At 45.9% G+C, this 14,236-nt stretch overlaps 1 pseudogene; it reads left to right on the forward strand.

Annotated features, from left to right (window-relative positions):
* LOC122941946 overlaps positions 1-14,236 on the forward strand; it is a 119,370-nt pseudogene that overhangs the window by 28,099 nt on the left and 77,035 nt on the right.

The raw sequence follows: 14,236 nt of genomic DNA on the forward strand, positions 1-14,236 counted from the left end.
CACCTACACACAAGCAAGATTTCTGGCTCTCACAGACCTGTAACTTCTTCTTTAAGAGGCTCCCCTGTCCTCCACTCGTTACCTGTATTAATGGCACCTGTTTGAACTTATCAGTATAAAAGATACCTGTCCACAACCTCAAACAGTCACACTCCAATCTCCACTATGGCCAAGACCAAAGAGCTGTTGAAGGACACCAGAAATAAAATTGTAGACCTGCACCCAGCTGGGAAGACTGAATCTGCAATAGGCAAGCAGCTTGGTGTGAAGAAATCAACTGTGGGAGCACTTATTAGAAAATGGAAGATCTCACGCAAGATCTCACGCCGTGGGGTCAAAATGATCACAAGAACAGTAAGCAAAAGTCCCAGAACCACACGGGGGGACCTAGTGAATGACCTGCAGAGAGCTGGGAACAAAGTAACAAAGGCTACTATCAATAACACACTATGCCGCCAGGGACTCAAATCCTGCAGTGCCAGACATGTCCCCCTGCTTAAGCCAGTACATGTCCGGGCCCATCTGAAGTTTGCTAGAGAGCATTTGGATGATCCAGAAGAGGACTGGGGGAATGTCATATGGTCAAATGAAACCAAAGTAGAACTTTTTGGTAAAAACTTAACTAATCGTGTTTGGAGGAGAAAGAATGCTGAGTTGCATCCAAAGAGCACCATACCTACTGTAAAGCATGGGGGTGGAAACATCATGCTTTGGGGCTGTTTTTCTGCAAAGGGACTAGGACGACTGATCCGTGTAAAGGAAAGAATAAATGGGGCCATGTATCGTGAGATTTGAAAGTGAAAACCTCCTTCCATCAACAAGGGCATTGAAGATGAAATGTGGCTGGATCTCCCAGCATGACAATGATCCCAAACACACCGCCCGGGCAATGAAGGAGTGGCTTTGTAAGAAGCATTTCAAAGTCCTGGAGTGGCCTAGCCAGTCTCCAGATCTTAACCCCAGAGCATCACTGCTCTAGAGGAGATCTGCATGGAGAAATGGGCCAAAATATCAGCAACAGTGTGTGAAAACCTTGTGAAGACTTACAGAAAACGTTTGACCTCTGTCATTGCCAACAAAGGGTATATAACAAAGTATTGAGATGAACTTTTGTTATATACCAAATACTTATTTTCCACCATAATTTGCAAATAAATTCTTTAAGAATCAGACAATGTGATTTTCTGGATTTTTTTTCTCATTATGTCTCTTATAGTTGAGGTATACCTCTCACCTTTTAAGTGGGAAAACTTGCACAATTGGTGGCTGACTAAATACTTTTTTGCCCTACTGTAAATAGATGATGGGAGAGATCTCTGTACTGACCCCTGATATATTTATACATAGTTATTTGATTTCCCCTCAGTCATCTTTTTTCTAAAGTGAATAACCCTAATTTTGATAATCTTTCAGGGTACTGTAGTCCACCCATTCCAGTTATTACTTTAGTTGCCCTCCTCTGAACCCTCTCCAGCTCTGCTATGTCTGCCTTGTTCACAGGAGCCCAGAACTGTACACAGTACTCCATGTGTGGTCTGACATAGTGATTTGTAAAGTAGTAGGACTATGTTCCCATCACGGCTCTATGCCCGTTTTGATGCAACCCATTATCTTTTTGGCCTTGGCAGGAGTTGCCTAACACTGGTTTCTACAGCTTAGTTTGCTGTTCACTAAAATTCCTAGGTCCTTTTAAATGTCAGTGTTGCCCAGTATTTTACCATTTAGTATGTACGGGTGACTTGCATTATTCCTTCCCATGTGCATAACTAGAGATGAGCAAATCGAAGTTGACAAGGAACAAGGAACTCTGGGAAGGCGGGATCAGCCATAATGCCATGCATGCAGCCAATCAGCAGCCAGTCAACACCGTGAATTCACAGCTCTATAAATAGCATCAGCCATCTTGGATTCTGCCATTTTCCAGTGTACTTAGTGCAGGGAGAAATGTCAGCAGGTGGTAGGGACAGTGTTAAAAAGAAACTTATATGTTCTAAAGCCATTTGTGGCGGGTATTAGTGGAAAAAGAAAAAATATATTTGCTGATCAGCGGTGCAGTTATATATTCTAAGGCCTTTTGTGGCGTGTATTAGTGGGAGAAAAAAGGGCTTATTAGCCGTTGTGTGGTGAAGTGAGAAAATGACAGACTTTTTTGGGGTGTTTAAATTTCCTTTTTATTTATTTATTTGATCTTACAGTATGTCAGACAGAGAAGTGACAGGCCCTGCACAGGGGAGTGGCAAAGGCCGAAATGTTTCTGGTGCAGGCACAGGTTGCAGCACAGTAAGGGGGTGTGGCAGCAGGAGTCGCAGCGAGAGGCCTGAGCTCCCAGGGTCATCTAGCGATCGTGTCTTGACCAGCAATCCAGCAGTTCTGGAATGGTTGACTCGGTCATCTCTGTTTTGGATCCACTCCTGTTTTTTTGGGCATTAGTGCAATGAGCCGGATCGGGGTATGCACTCTGACGCCAAATTATGCAATGGCTGGGTCGGGTGTAGGTCATAGTCTATAGTTTTGTTTGTGACGCCAATTGCAACGTGCGCAGGGTACAGGGCCCTTTAAAGGTGTTGTAACGCACGTCCCAGTTTTGGAATGCCAGAGTGGTGTAATGTCTCTGTATGGTAGTGGTGTCAACAGTGTCTCCTACCTGGATACGGCTGGACTCCTGGCTCCTGGCTCACTTGCAATAAATTGAGGGTAGTGATAGTGGGAGTAATAGAGGAATTTGCAGCAGAAATTGAGATCCAGACCTTTGGTGAAGTTCAAACTTGTCTTTACTGATACTGACTGCAACTTTCATCCAAGCAAGATACAGCTTTTGTCTTAGGTCCCAGCAGGTATTGGCAATGGTTGGCAGGGATTTATCTTCTGCTCTCTTATGTACCTGGAGCTTGCAGGAAAGGACGTCTTTTTTGTAGCTCTATACTGTGGCAGGAATTTGGCTTCTGCACTCTCTATCTTCTGCTGTATGGGGACTGACTAGCTCAGGAGGAATATGGCTTCTCCTGGGTCTCTGGACTTTACTCACAGTTATCTTCACAGGTTATTCTTTCTTCCTGGATTTCTGGAGTTTGTCTGCTTGCTTCATCCAGCCGAGGCTGCAGGGCTCAAGCTGGGGATGATGAGCAATGTCTCAGCCGAGACAAGATCCTGGCTTGGTTCCCTATGCAGGGGGACTCCTGAAGACTAATACACAGCCTTCCCCAACAGGGGTGGCTGGCACACTTCCTCCTCTCCCATGAGGCAGGATGTGGGCGCAGCCCACTCTGCTAACAGAGGGGGGAGCTAAACTGAAATTAACTATTCCAGCTTAGATGTGCTAAACTGACTTAGATCCTTGCCAGAACATTGCTGCCACCTGCTTGTGAACATGAAAATTACAGCAAAATACATTTAACAAGGCTTATAATGCACAGATGTGAAGATATAATGTAAAATTACATTAGATGACAAGGTTAATGCTCATAGGAGATTGTAGCATGGTAGAAGAGTTTAGTAACACATTACATTAGCAATACTGATGGATTAGTGACCAAATGTTGACCGTGTGAACCCAGATGCTCAACAGACAGGAACCAATTTTTGGGGGTTATTGTTCTGACGGATCACAGAGGAAGGGCAAAATAAACAGTGAAGTCGACACAAACTTACTGCTGACACCCTCTCCACTCTGTCGGGGGGGGGGGGGGCTCTATTTGTATAAGCGTTTCTGTAGACATCTATGTGGAATCAGCTGACGACGGTTTAAAAGGAGTGCGCTTCTTCTTGGCACTAACATCGACCTGTACTTGAGTTATTTGGTCAGTTTTGGCCCCGTGACTGCCCAAATAAGTGAAGTGTGCAGTGATTCTAAGAGCGACGCCTGTCATCTGCATGTCATACGAACTCACAGTATTTCACTACCAAAGCAGACTCCCTATGCGTGTTACTGCAAGGCACAGTGTTTTATGCCACTATAAAGGCTCTGTGCAGCCAGGAAATAGATGTTTTTTAATGAAATTAGACGCAAATAAATTTTTCCCAAAAAATTCGGTGAACTGACGAATCAATTTTTTTTTTAATTCGCTCATCTCTATTCCCAACATCATAATTTCTTTCGGCAGCAGAGAGTTGAGCTTAGAGAAAAAAGCACACGGACGCCATTTGCTAGGAGAGGGAACCTGCGACAAAACTGCTCCGACTCTCATTTCTGACGCTTTAACCTCCACAATGAAGGTTTGAGACACATCAGGTTGCATCAAAATGGGAGCGGAAGCAAAACATTCCTTAATTGCAGAAAAAGCCTGTAATGCCTCTTCCAACCAGACAGAGAAGTCAGCGCCCTTCCTAGTCATATCGGTCAAAGATTTGACAATAGTGGTATAATTCAGGATGAACTTCCTGTAGTAATTAGTAAATCCTAAAAACCTTTCTGAGCTTTCTGATTCTCCGGCTGGACCCATTCTAGTACCGCACAGACCTTTTCGGGATTCATGCGAAAACCTGAGGCAGAAAGTAAGTCACCAAGAAACTGCAGTTCCTGAATAGCAAAGACACATTTTTCCAACTTAGCATACAATTTATTCTCCTGAAGGATCAATAATACTTGTCTTAAATGATCCTGATGAGACTCCACATCGGGTGAGTAAATCAGTATGTCATCGAGGTAAATAACGATAAACCTCCCCACCAAATGATTAAAAATTTCATTGATAAGGTGCTGGAAGACTGCCGTGGCATTAGTTAAACCAAAGGGCATAACCAGGTTCTCGAAGTGACCCTTAGAGGTATTGAAGGCCCTCTTCCATTCATCCCCTTCCCTGATTCTTATCAGATTATAAGCTCCTCTTAAATCCAACTTAGAAAACACCTTGGCACCGACAATCTGATCAAATAGATCCAGAATCAAGGGAAGTGGTTAAGGGTCACGGAGAGTATTGAGATTCAGTTCCCAAAAATCTAGGCACGGTCTAAGGGACCCGTCTTTTTTTTTTTTTTACAAAAAAGAAGCCCGCTGCCATTGGTGATTTAGATGGTCTAATATGTCCTTTTGTCAAACTCTCGGCAATATACTCCCGCATAGCTACTCTTTCAGGTTGGGAAAGATTATATAACCGAGATTTTGGCAATTTTGCCCCGGGAATAAGATTGATCGGACAATTATACTCTCAGTAGGGTGGGGGGTGTAACTCCTGATCTCCACCCTCCGAGAATACGTCCCAAAAATCTGAAAGAAACTGAGGTAACACCTTAGTGGATACCCCAGAAATAGATGCGCCGAGACAGTTATCCATACAATAATCACTCCAATTACTGATTTGTCTAGTTTGCCAATCAATGATAGGTATCACAGCCTTTGCTGTGTGCGCCGTGACACTTTTGCCACGCTTGAAGTTGCCCTGGGCAACGTGTTGCTGTTATGGCGTGTGGTGGCAGTGTCTCAGCTTTTGCGCCACATGACATGGTTACCACGCATGCTGTTGCCTGTGGCAACGTGTTGCTGGTTTGGCATGTTGTGGCAGTGTCTCGGCTTTTGCTGTGTGCGCCGTGACATGGTTGACACGCATGCTGTTGCCTGTGGTAACGTGTTACTTGTTGGCTGGTGTCTGCACTTCCCCTTTTAGTGGTATCCTCCCCCTGCTCTGGTGTTGGAAGGTTTAACTCCCCGACGGAATAAATTCCACTAGTGTCCCTTGGACTAAATTACACCTTTTAATCCTACACCTCCTAAATCCTAAAACTTAACCTTTATTCAACAGTATTCTAATAGCTAACTAAAGGACATATGTATTTTACAATTTCAAGTAGTCTCAGCAATTTATATATAATTGCTATACTTCTTATTGATAATCACCTATCTAGGAATCAACATTGTTGCCTTGTTGACTGCCCATTGCCAGCATGATTGTAGGTATAATGTATTAGGTCTCTCCTATTAATAATTGCTAGAGACTATACTGTGTTAAAACATGAGGTCTACGCTGCCCCCCAACATGTTTCGCCGTGACCGGCGTCTTCAGGGGTTAGGGCAGAGTGTGAGCGTGTACTTGCTTGGCTTGGTTATAAGACCTCTGCCTATGATGTCATAATTTGTGGGCTGTCCAACAGGGATAGTCTTGCCCTCACTTCGAAACATGATACGTCGCATCCCAAGGGCCTCCCCCCCCATATCGCTGCCCATTCAAACCTCGCCATCTGGTTGGCAGTCACCACGTCCTGTCATCAGGCCGCACCACGCATGTTTTGTAGACTTAGAATTTATCTCACATGATCTGTCCTACTGCGCATGTCACAGGACTTAGTTTCCAGCACTTCCATGATCAGTTCCACTTCTGCACATGTATAGACACTTAGTTCCCTGTGTGGATCATCAGCGCCAGAGCGCATGTCACCGGACATGGTCTACTTCCATGATCGAGGCCTGCGTCTCTGCATGTGTGAGTATTTAGTTACGTGTTGTGAATCGTCAACATCTCAGCGCATGTCTACGGACATAGTCACTTTCTTGACTTTTAATGAATCTCTAGGTCAGTGCTGTGTTTCTATGCGTGCATCGGGACTTGAATCTCTGTGCGATCCTTTGTGATACAGGTACCTGTCACTAGGCACAATTGCTTTTATACTCCCTGACGGCATGTAGCCACTAGGGTTTTTTCCCTTGTGGCTCCCTGGCTGGAGTCAGTTGCACTTCAGCTGCCGTTGGTGCTGGAGCTCTGCTCCAGTCCAGGGTTTTCTATCTGCCCAGTCCTTGAGGGCCACCTTGTAGGACATCGATGTCATCTGCAATGTCATCCCTTTGTCTTCTCCTTGTCCTTTCCATACCTTATCTGTTGTCTGTTTGGTGAGGGTTTGATTTGGGGATCTGTTGTTATGTCTAGTTTGTTGATGCATGTCTGGTGTGTTGTTTGTGTTGTCCAGCATGTATGCTAGACATTCCCTTGTCTACCTCCAGAAGGGGGCTGGTTTCCCAGAGGGGTGAACCATCAGCCTTTATGTAGCACTGCCTGGGCTGCCATGCACCTTGCGGCATGCGGTCCAGGCAGTATCTGGTGTGCTGGATACCTGTGTGTGTGTGTTATTTGTACAGTGTCCTATTTGGTGTTTGGGCTCCTGTACTTTCGCTGGGTTACAGTCGTGGTGGCTGCAGCAGGTAAGTGTGTTTCTGTGTGCTTACCTGCCGTTCTATCTACTGTATACAGTCTCCTTTTTCCTGCATCTAGGCCATTTGAGACTCCTGTTCTTCCGTGTCTTGGAAGAACAAGTCGTCATTCCCCTGCTCCTATGAGAGGGATTATCAGGGCGACTCAGGGCCAAAGGTATCCTGGTATGAGCCGTCCTACCATCCAGGTCGGCTCATACAGAAAGGAGACTAGGGCCAGATTTAGGGATGCTTTAGCAGGTTACCTGCTCCCTTTTCCCAGCATCCTGGCTTAGTTGCTACCTTATATCTATGACATTGTATGGTGGTTTTTTTTCCCAACTGCCCGCCGTGACAGTATGTCCTACAAAGGCACTTCTGTGTATGCCTTCAGAAGAGGACCCAGCATGTGTAGACTGTCATTTTCTGGCACGCATGCTTATCCTCTGGAGGGAGGGTATATGGTGTGAGATGCTGTTAACAGTGCGGTTCTCTGTGACAGGTGTTGCAGTTGGTGTGAACCGGCACTTGTGTTTGTGTCTCCCCTTGTCCATGTCTCAGTGGTTCGTTGCTTGTGTTGTGTAGCTGGCTGCATTGCTTTGGTGTTCTGGCTGTGTGCTGGTTTGGGAATTCTGGCTGGCAACGACCTTGTGTGAACTGGGTCTGAGGTAGACGCAGCATTCAGTGCGGTCTCTCCGAGCAGTTTGTTGGCTGGCTGGCCGGTTTCTAGGTGGTTCCAGCGTGCTGGCGGCAGTCTTGGAGAGACCTCCTTGCACTGACACTGATACTTCCCCCCCCTCCCCCTGTTTATTGGGTGTTCCGTTTAGTTTCCCCTTATTCAGTTGGGGGGGCTTTGAGGGGTGGAAGTGTCATGGCCTTTGCTGTGTGCGCCATTACACTTTTGCCACGCTTGAAGCTGCCATGAGCAACGTGTTGCTGTTATGGCATGTGGTGGCAGTGTCTCGGCTTTTGCTATATGCGCCGTGACATGGTTTCCCCGCATGCTGTTGCCTGTGGTAACGTGTTACTTGTTGGCTGGTGTGTGCACTTCCCCTTTTAGTGGTATCCTCCCTCTGTCTGGTGTTGGAAGGGTTAACTCCCTGACGGGGTTTTTTTTCTCCTGTGGCTCCCGGGCTGGAGTCAGTTGTACTTCAACTGTCATTGGTGCTGGAGCTCTGCTTCAGTCCAGGGTTTTCTATCTGCCCAGTCCTTGAGGGCCACCTTGTAGGACATCGATGTCATCCCTTTGTCTTCTCCTTGTCCTTTCCCTACCTTATCTGTTGTCTGTTTGGTGAGGGTTTGATTTGGGGATTTTTTGTTATGTCTAGTGTGTTGTTTGTGTTGTCCAGCATGTATGCTAGACATTCCCTTGTCTACCTCCGGAAGGGGGCTGGTGTCCCGGAGGGTTGAACCACCAGCCTGTATGCGCTACTCTCGCCCAGATCGATAAGCTCCAACATGGTGTGACTTGACACATATGATAGGAAGAAGGGGTAGTGCCAATGGCCCTGTGCTCTACTGTTGTTGGGGACAGGCCACCATCCATAGAGAAAGAGGTGGAGAAGTGCCTGCTTTGGGAGCCAGGGTGCCACAATCATGGGGGGGGTCAAAAGGACCTGGCAGTCGTTACCAGAGTGCTGCCCCGCTGCTGCCCGAAAAAACACTGACCCAGTGGTCCTTGAAAAACATGTACTGTCCCTGCCAGTAAGAGCTACTTCAGAGTTTTTACTGGAGTATTAGGAGAGTATTTGGTTGAGGTTTCTCTGCTTTCCCATTGACTTCTATCAGATAATCAAATCACTTCTGAAGCGCTTTTCAAATCAGCTGCTGAAGACACCTGTACACTGTGTCCACAAGGTGGTTTTAAAAATTAAAGTCAATTGGAAAACTTTTGAATGTGGATTTAGGAGCTGAAAACGCTGCTGAATCAGTGGCAGATCTTAGCCATGTGAACAGACCCTCAGTTTTCTGTTGCTATGGGTTACTATTGACGAGAGGTGGGACGACGAATCCGTCGAATCAACGAATCTCTCGAATCTAACAAGATTTGAGGGATTCTCGGACTCGAATCCCGACCTATTTTGTAAAATTCGAATCCGACAGTGGGACTGGTGCAGTCCCTGTATTCTAATGCACCGGCCCCGCTTATAGTATAATCTTATTCCTATCTAACCTGTAGGCATTGTTAAAATATAATAATCATTTGTAATCCAGCTGTATTACTTACAGCTAAATTCTGTAGCAGAGAGGAGGCAGGCCGGGAGGATGAGCGCGCGGCACATCACTCACTACGTCACGCTCCCGCGCCGCCTGCTTAAAGTGGGCGGCGCAGATGCATGACGTAGTGAGTGACGTGCCGCGCATTCGTCCTCCCGGCTTGCGTCCTGCCTGCTCCCTACTACGGTACTTAGCTGTAAGAAATACGGCTGGATTACAAAGGATTATTATATTTTAACAATGCCTACAGGTTAGATAAGAATAAGATTATACTATAAGCGGGGCCGGTGCATTAGAATACAGGGACTGCACCAGTCCCCCCTGTCATTGCTAATCCAGATGCCGGCCCCTTTATTGGGGGTCATTCACACTGCAGGGACACTGTTATGGGGGGGATCTGTGGATGGCACATAGCATAAGATGCATACGTGTCATCCACAGATCCCCCCCATCACAGTACCATCCAGAGATCCACATAACAGTGCCATCCAGAGATCCCCATAACAGTGCCATCCAGAGATCCCCATAACAGTGCCATCCAGAGATCCCCCATAACAGTGCCATCCACATATTCCCCCATAACATTGCCATCCACATATCCCCCATAACAGTGCCATCCACAGATCCCCCATAACAGTGCCATCCCCAGATACCCCATAAGTGTTTGGAGCACTTTGCTTTTTACACCGTTCACACAATTCTTATGTACAGGATTCGTAGGATTCGAAATTCAAAACATTTGATAGATTCGAGAACCCTTTCGGATTCGAAAAAAATTGGATTCGTCCCACCTCTACTATTGGCATTGCAGAGCTATGTAGAGTAAGCAAATGTCCTTTACCTCCTCCAGTCTGACTCCTCCCACTCATGATCACATGGTTATGACATCATCACAGGTCCTTTACCTTCTCCTGCAGTGCAGCCTAACTCCCCCCAGACATGATCACATGGTCATGACATCATCACAGGTCCTTTACCTCCTCCTGTAGCATGGCCTGGAACCTGACTCCTCCCACACACAGTCACATGGTCATGACATCACCACAGGTCCTTTAACTCTCCAGCAGCACAGCCTGGAGCATGACTCCTCCCACACATGGTTACATGATCGTGACATCATGAAAGGTCCTTTAGCCTTCCCCATATATGAGGTAGTTGGAGGTAAGAAGCAGCATTAGGTAAGTGTCTGTGTTCAGTGCTGTCAGGATTAGGGCTGTTGTGGACATAAGCCCCCTCCCCCATATATGTAGTGTCCAGCGGTGGAGGTGGAGGTATGTGTACAGTCACCGCCATTGTCTGTCAGGATTACTGGGGCAGGGGAGTCATTAACCCCTTCACTACCAAGTACCTCCCCTGGATCCCCTCTCCCTCTGGAGCAGACACTGCCCTCCAGCCCCTTCCTCAGTCTGTCCAGCAGTGATGACCTGTATACACAGTGACCACCACCAGCTTTACTCACTGGATAGAGACTCTGACTTCTTTCTATTGAGTAATAACAGGACTCAATAAGGCTTCAGCTTTAGGTGTCTGGAGTGATGGACCAGAGTCCAGTTTATACAGACATCACTGCTGCAGCAGTTACTATACTGCCATGTGAAGGGGGACCTGCTGTCACTGCTATGATCTCAGAAATGGAGGAGCTGCTGGGACAGGCTCTTCATCTTGTAAGGGGTCAGACCTGACTGAGGAGGGTTCAGGTTCTGGAGTCGTATACGAGGCTCCTGCTCTAGAATGGGGGAAGGAGACCGGCGGCACTGGAACAAGGATGTTACTGGGATCTTGTGGGCAACAGGCTTGAGATTAAAGAGACTGTTAAAGAGAGCACAGCCATAGTCGTGACAACAAGTAACAGTATCTAACAAACAACAGCTTACTCCCCTGTGTAGACTTCACTGGGTGTGGACACAGGGGGTGGAGCCTGAATCGCATTGGTGGAAATGAGTGCACTTGATTCCCGAGCACTTCCTCTATGTGGTACTGCACAATCTGTGCAGACTCTGTAGACCGTAGTATCTCTCTGCGTGCACATAGACATCTTGGTTCAGCATTATCATTAGTAGGCTGGATGGTCTCTGTCTCAGATCCGGTTTGTCCGCAGGTCTTGGCTGCTACAAGGGTGCAGGGGCTAGATGGCTGTTCTCTTCTACTATGCTCCATCTTCTTGCCTTGAGGTGATATCCTTATTATCTCCAGTAATTTTATATTACATGGGATTTTATAGAATTTCACATTGTCTCACCTTCTCTCCATTCAGGTTCCTCCATAAAGGATCCACTCAGTGGATATCTTCTATATAAGATCCTCTCAAGGATGGATAGGGACAGGGACAAGATGGCAGAGAGTTTAATAAATCTCACACTGGAGATCCTCTTCTGGCTTACTGGACAGGTGAGATTCTGATGATGTCACATTACATCGTCTTATCTATGTTACTAACAGATGTACATGACTGGAGAGGTGAGGGACTCTGGAGATGTATGGAGTGATATTTATTACTGTGTCTCTCCATAACCAGGACTACATAGTAGTGAAGAAGACCTCTAGTGAGCGCTGTCAGGACCCTGTGTCTGAAGGATGGGGAAGAACCCTGAGCCCAATCATGGGGCCTCCACCTCACCTCCTGATACATGAGGAAATCAATAGAGAGAAGATCCTAGAACTCATCAACAAGATGATTGAGCTGGTGACTGGAGAGGTGACACTGCTGGGAATGCTGGGACATTATGCAGGAACGCTATGAAGGGATCTGGGTGATGACTGTATCATTGTGTTGTCAGGTTCCTATAAGGTGTCAGGATGTCACCATCTATTTCTCCATGGAGGAGTGGGAGTATTTAGAAGGACACAAAGATCTGTACAAGGACGTCATGATGGAGGATCACCGGCCCCTCACATCACCAGGTAATAGACATTACTAAATACACACGTCCTCTCATTATCTGTATGTAAGGAATGAATTCAGTCACTGGATGTGTTTCCTACAGTTAAGGAAGAGAGAAGAACACCGGAGAGATGTCCTAGTCCTCTTCTTCCTCAGGATGGGTCAGAAGAACATCACAATGTCCCACAGGATGATCAGGTAGATGGAGATCAGGTCTCATGAAATGTCCCCTATGATCTGTAGAAGGCTGTGAAGATCTTGTGTTCAGTCCTGTTTTATCCACCAGTATTATATGTTTTATCCTTGTATAATTAGAAAGGTGGAGATGGCAGGATTACAGCTGACCATAGACATTACATGTTGTCTGGAGCTTCTCACAATTTTCTGGTTATGGAGACTGCTGGTCGGAATAAGGAACCGGTTGGATTTATACAGGAGACCTGCAGATATTTGGGTCAGAAAACTCCAGCTGTCATTTCAACTTTGTCCACCATGCTAATTAAAGGGGTTGTGGCAAGTTATCCCCCTATTTACATGATAGGGGATAACCATTAGATCAATGGGGGCCCTACCACTATACGTCCAGTGACCTCTTAATTCGCACACCTCGGGGGTCCCCTGAAATTAACAAATTGGCAAGTTGGGGCATTCACTCTGGAAGTTCCTTAAATAGTTGTGGGCTGTACTTGATTGTCTCCGGAACTTTCTTACAGATGAATGCAGTGATGGTGCACATGGCTAATTTATCACTCATTATTTTGGGAGCCCCAAAGGGTTACAAGGCCATCATTCTTGGTGAATGTCCCCTTGGTAGGACCTCCACTGCTCTAACAATTATCCCCTATTCTGTGGATAGGATAACTTATCACAACCCAAATACCACTTTAATGATTTTTTTTTTCTGGTCATATAAAACATTCCACACGAATTCTCCAACTGTTTGATGACCTTTAAAATACTTATTTCACAGCTTGTGAATCCGGGTGAAGATCTGAACATTATATATGTTACAGAGACATATGTGAAGGGTGATGAGCAAAGTATAGAGGACATTCCTACAGATAACAGCCCAGGTGAGTAGTAATCACTAAATAAAATTGTGTGAAGAAGACACAGCCCTTCCACTACCCTCGTCAAACAGCTGATCGAAGGGGGTGCCGAGAGTGAGACCTCCACCAATCTGACGTTGATGATCTATCCTAAAGATAGGTCACCAATATCATAAAGCTGGAATACCCCTTTAATAACACACAAGTTTTACCACTACAAGGAATCCTGCAGTGTTGATCAGAAGGTTGGGTTTGTAATCTATTCTCTACCTTCTATTAACTCTCAGTCAGCAGTACGGTGAGGCCATGGAGGATTTACTTACCTTTGAATCTTTGGTCGCTGGGAAGAGTCTATTGGCAGAGCCACCACCAAGGCAAGCTATACTGGTAAAATAAAAAAAGATCCAACACTGATCACTAATTGCTGCCGGTCTTAAAAAAAAGAGGATTTCCTAATCCAAGAAGTAAACTCCAGAACTTTTCACAATACTAATAATTATAATATTTCAGGAGAGAAAATAAAAACTGGGGTCAGTGACGGCTCGCTGTGCTGTTCTGCTACCCCTCTCCTGCTAAAGACTTCAATGCTATACCCCTCCCTACCCCAGGGCTCTGACCAGTGTCAATATATAAGACCCCAAAATATATATCACGACGGCTGTCTAATGGTCCCCTTGTTGACACTTAAGGGAGCAGATTAGTGAGGATAGTCATGGAGTGACAATTATTGTATGTACAGAGCAGTTTTATAGGTGACCAGGTGTGTCATTGAAATCCTAGATGCAACTTATAAACCCAGTATTGTCCTCAGTTTCACACCCGAACAAAAGGAAGTTACACAGTCGAGTCACATTATTCTGACCCTTTCCTACTTTCGAGGTCAGCCGCACGTAGCTCATAAATGAAGTCACATTTGGTGAGTTGGCTCGATGGGTATAAAAGGTGCATGATAGGCTATCTGCACACATATACCTC

The sequence above is a fragment of the Bufo gargarizans genome, chromosome 6, assembly GCF_014858855.1.
Source record: "Bufo gargarizans isolate SCDJY-AF-19 chromosome 6, ASM1485885v1, whole genome shotgun sequence".
NCBI lineage: Eukaryota > Metazoa > Chordata > Amphibia > Anura > Bufonidae > Bufo > Bufo gargarizans.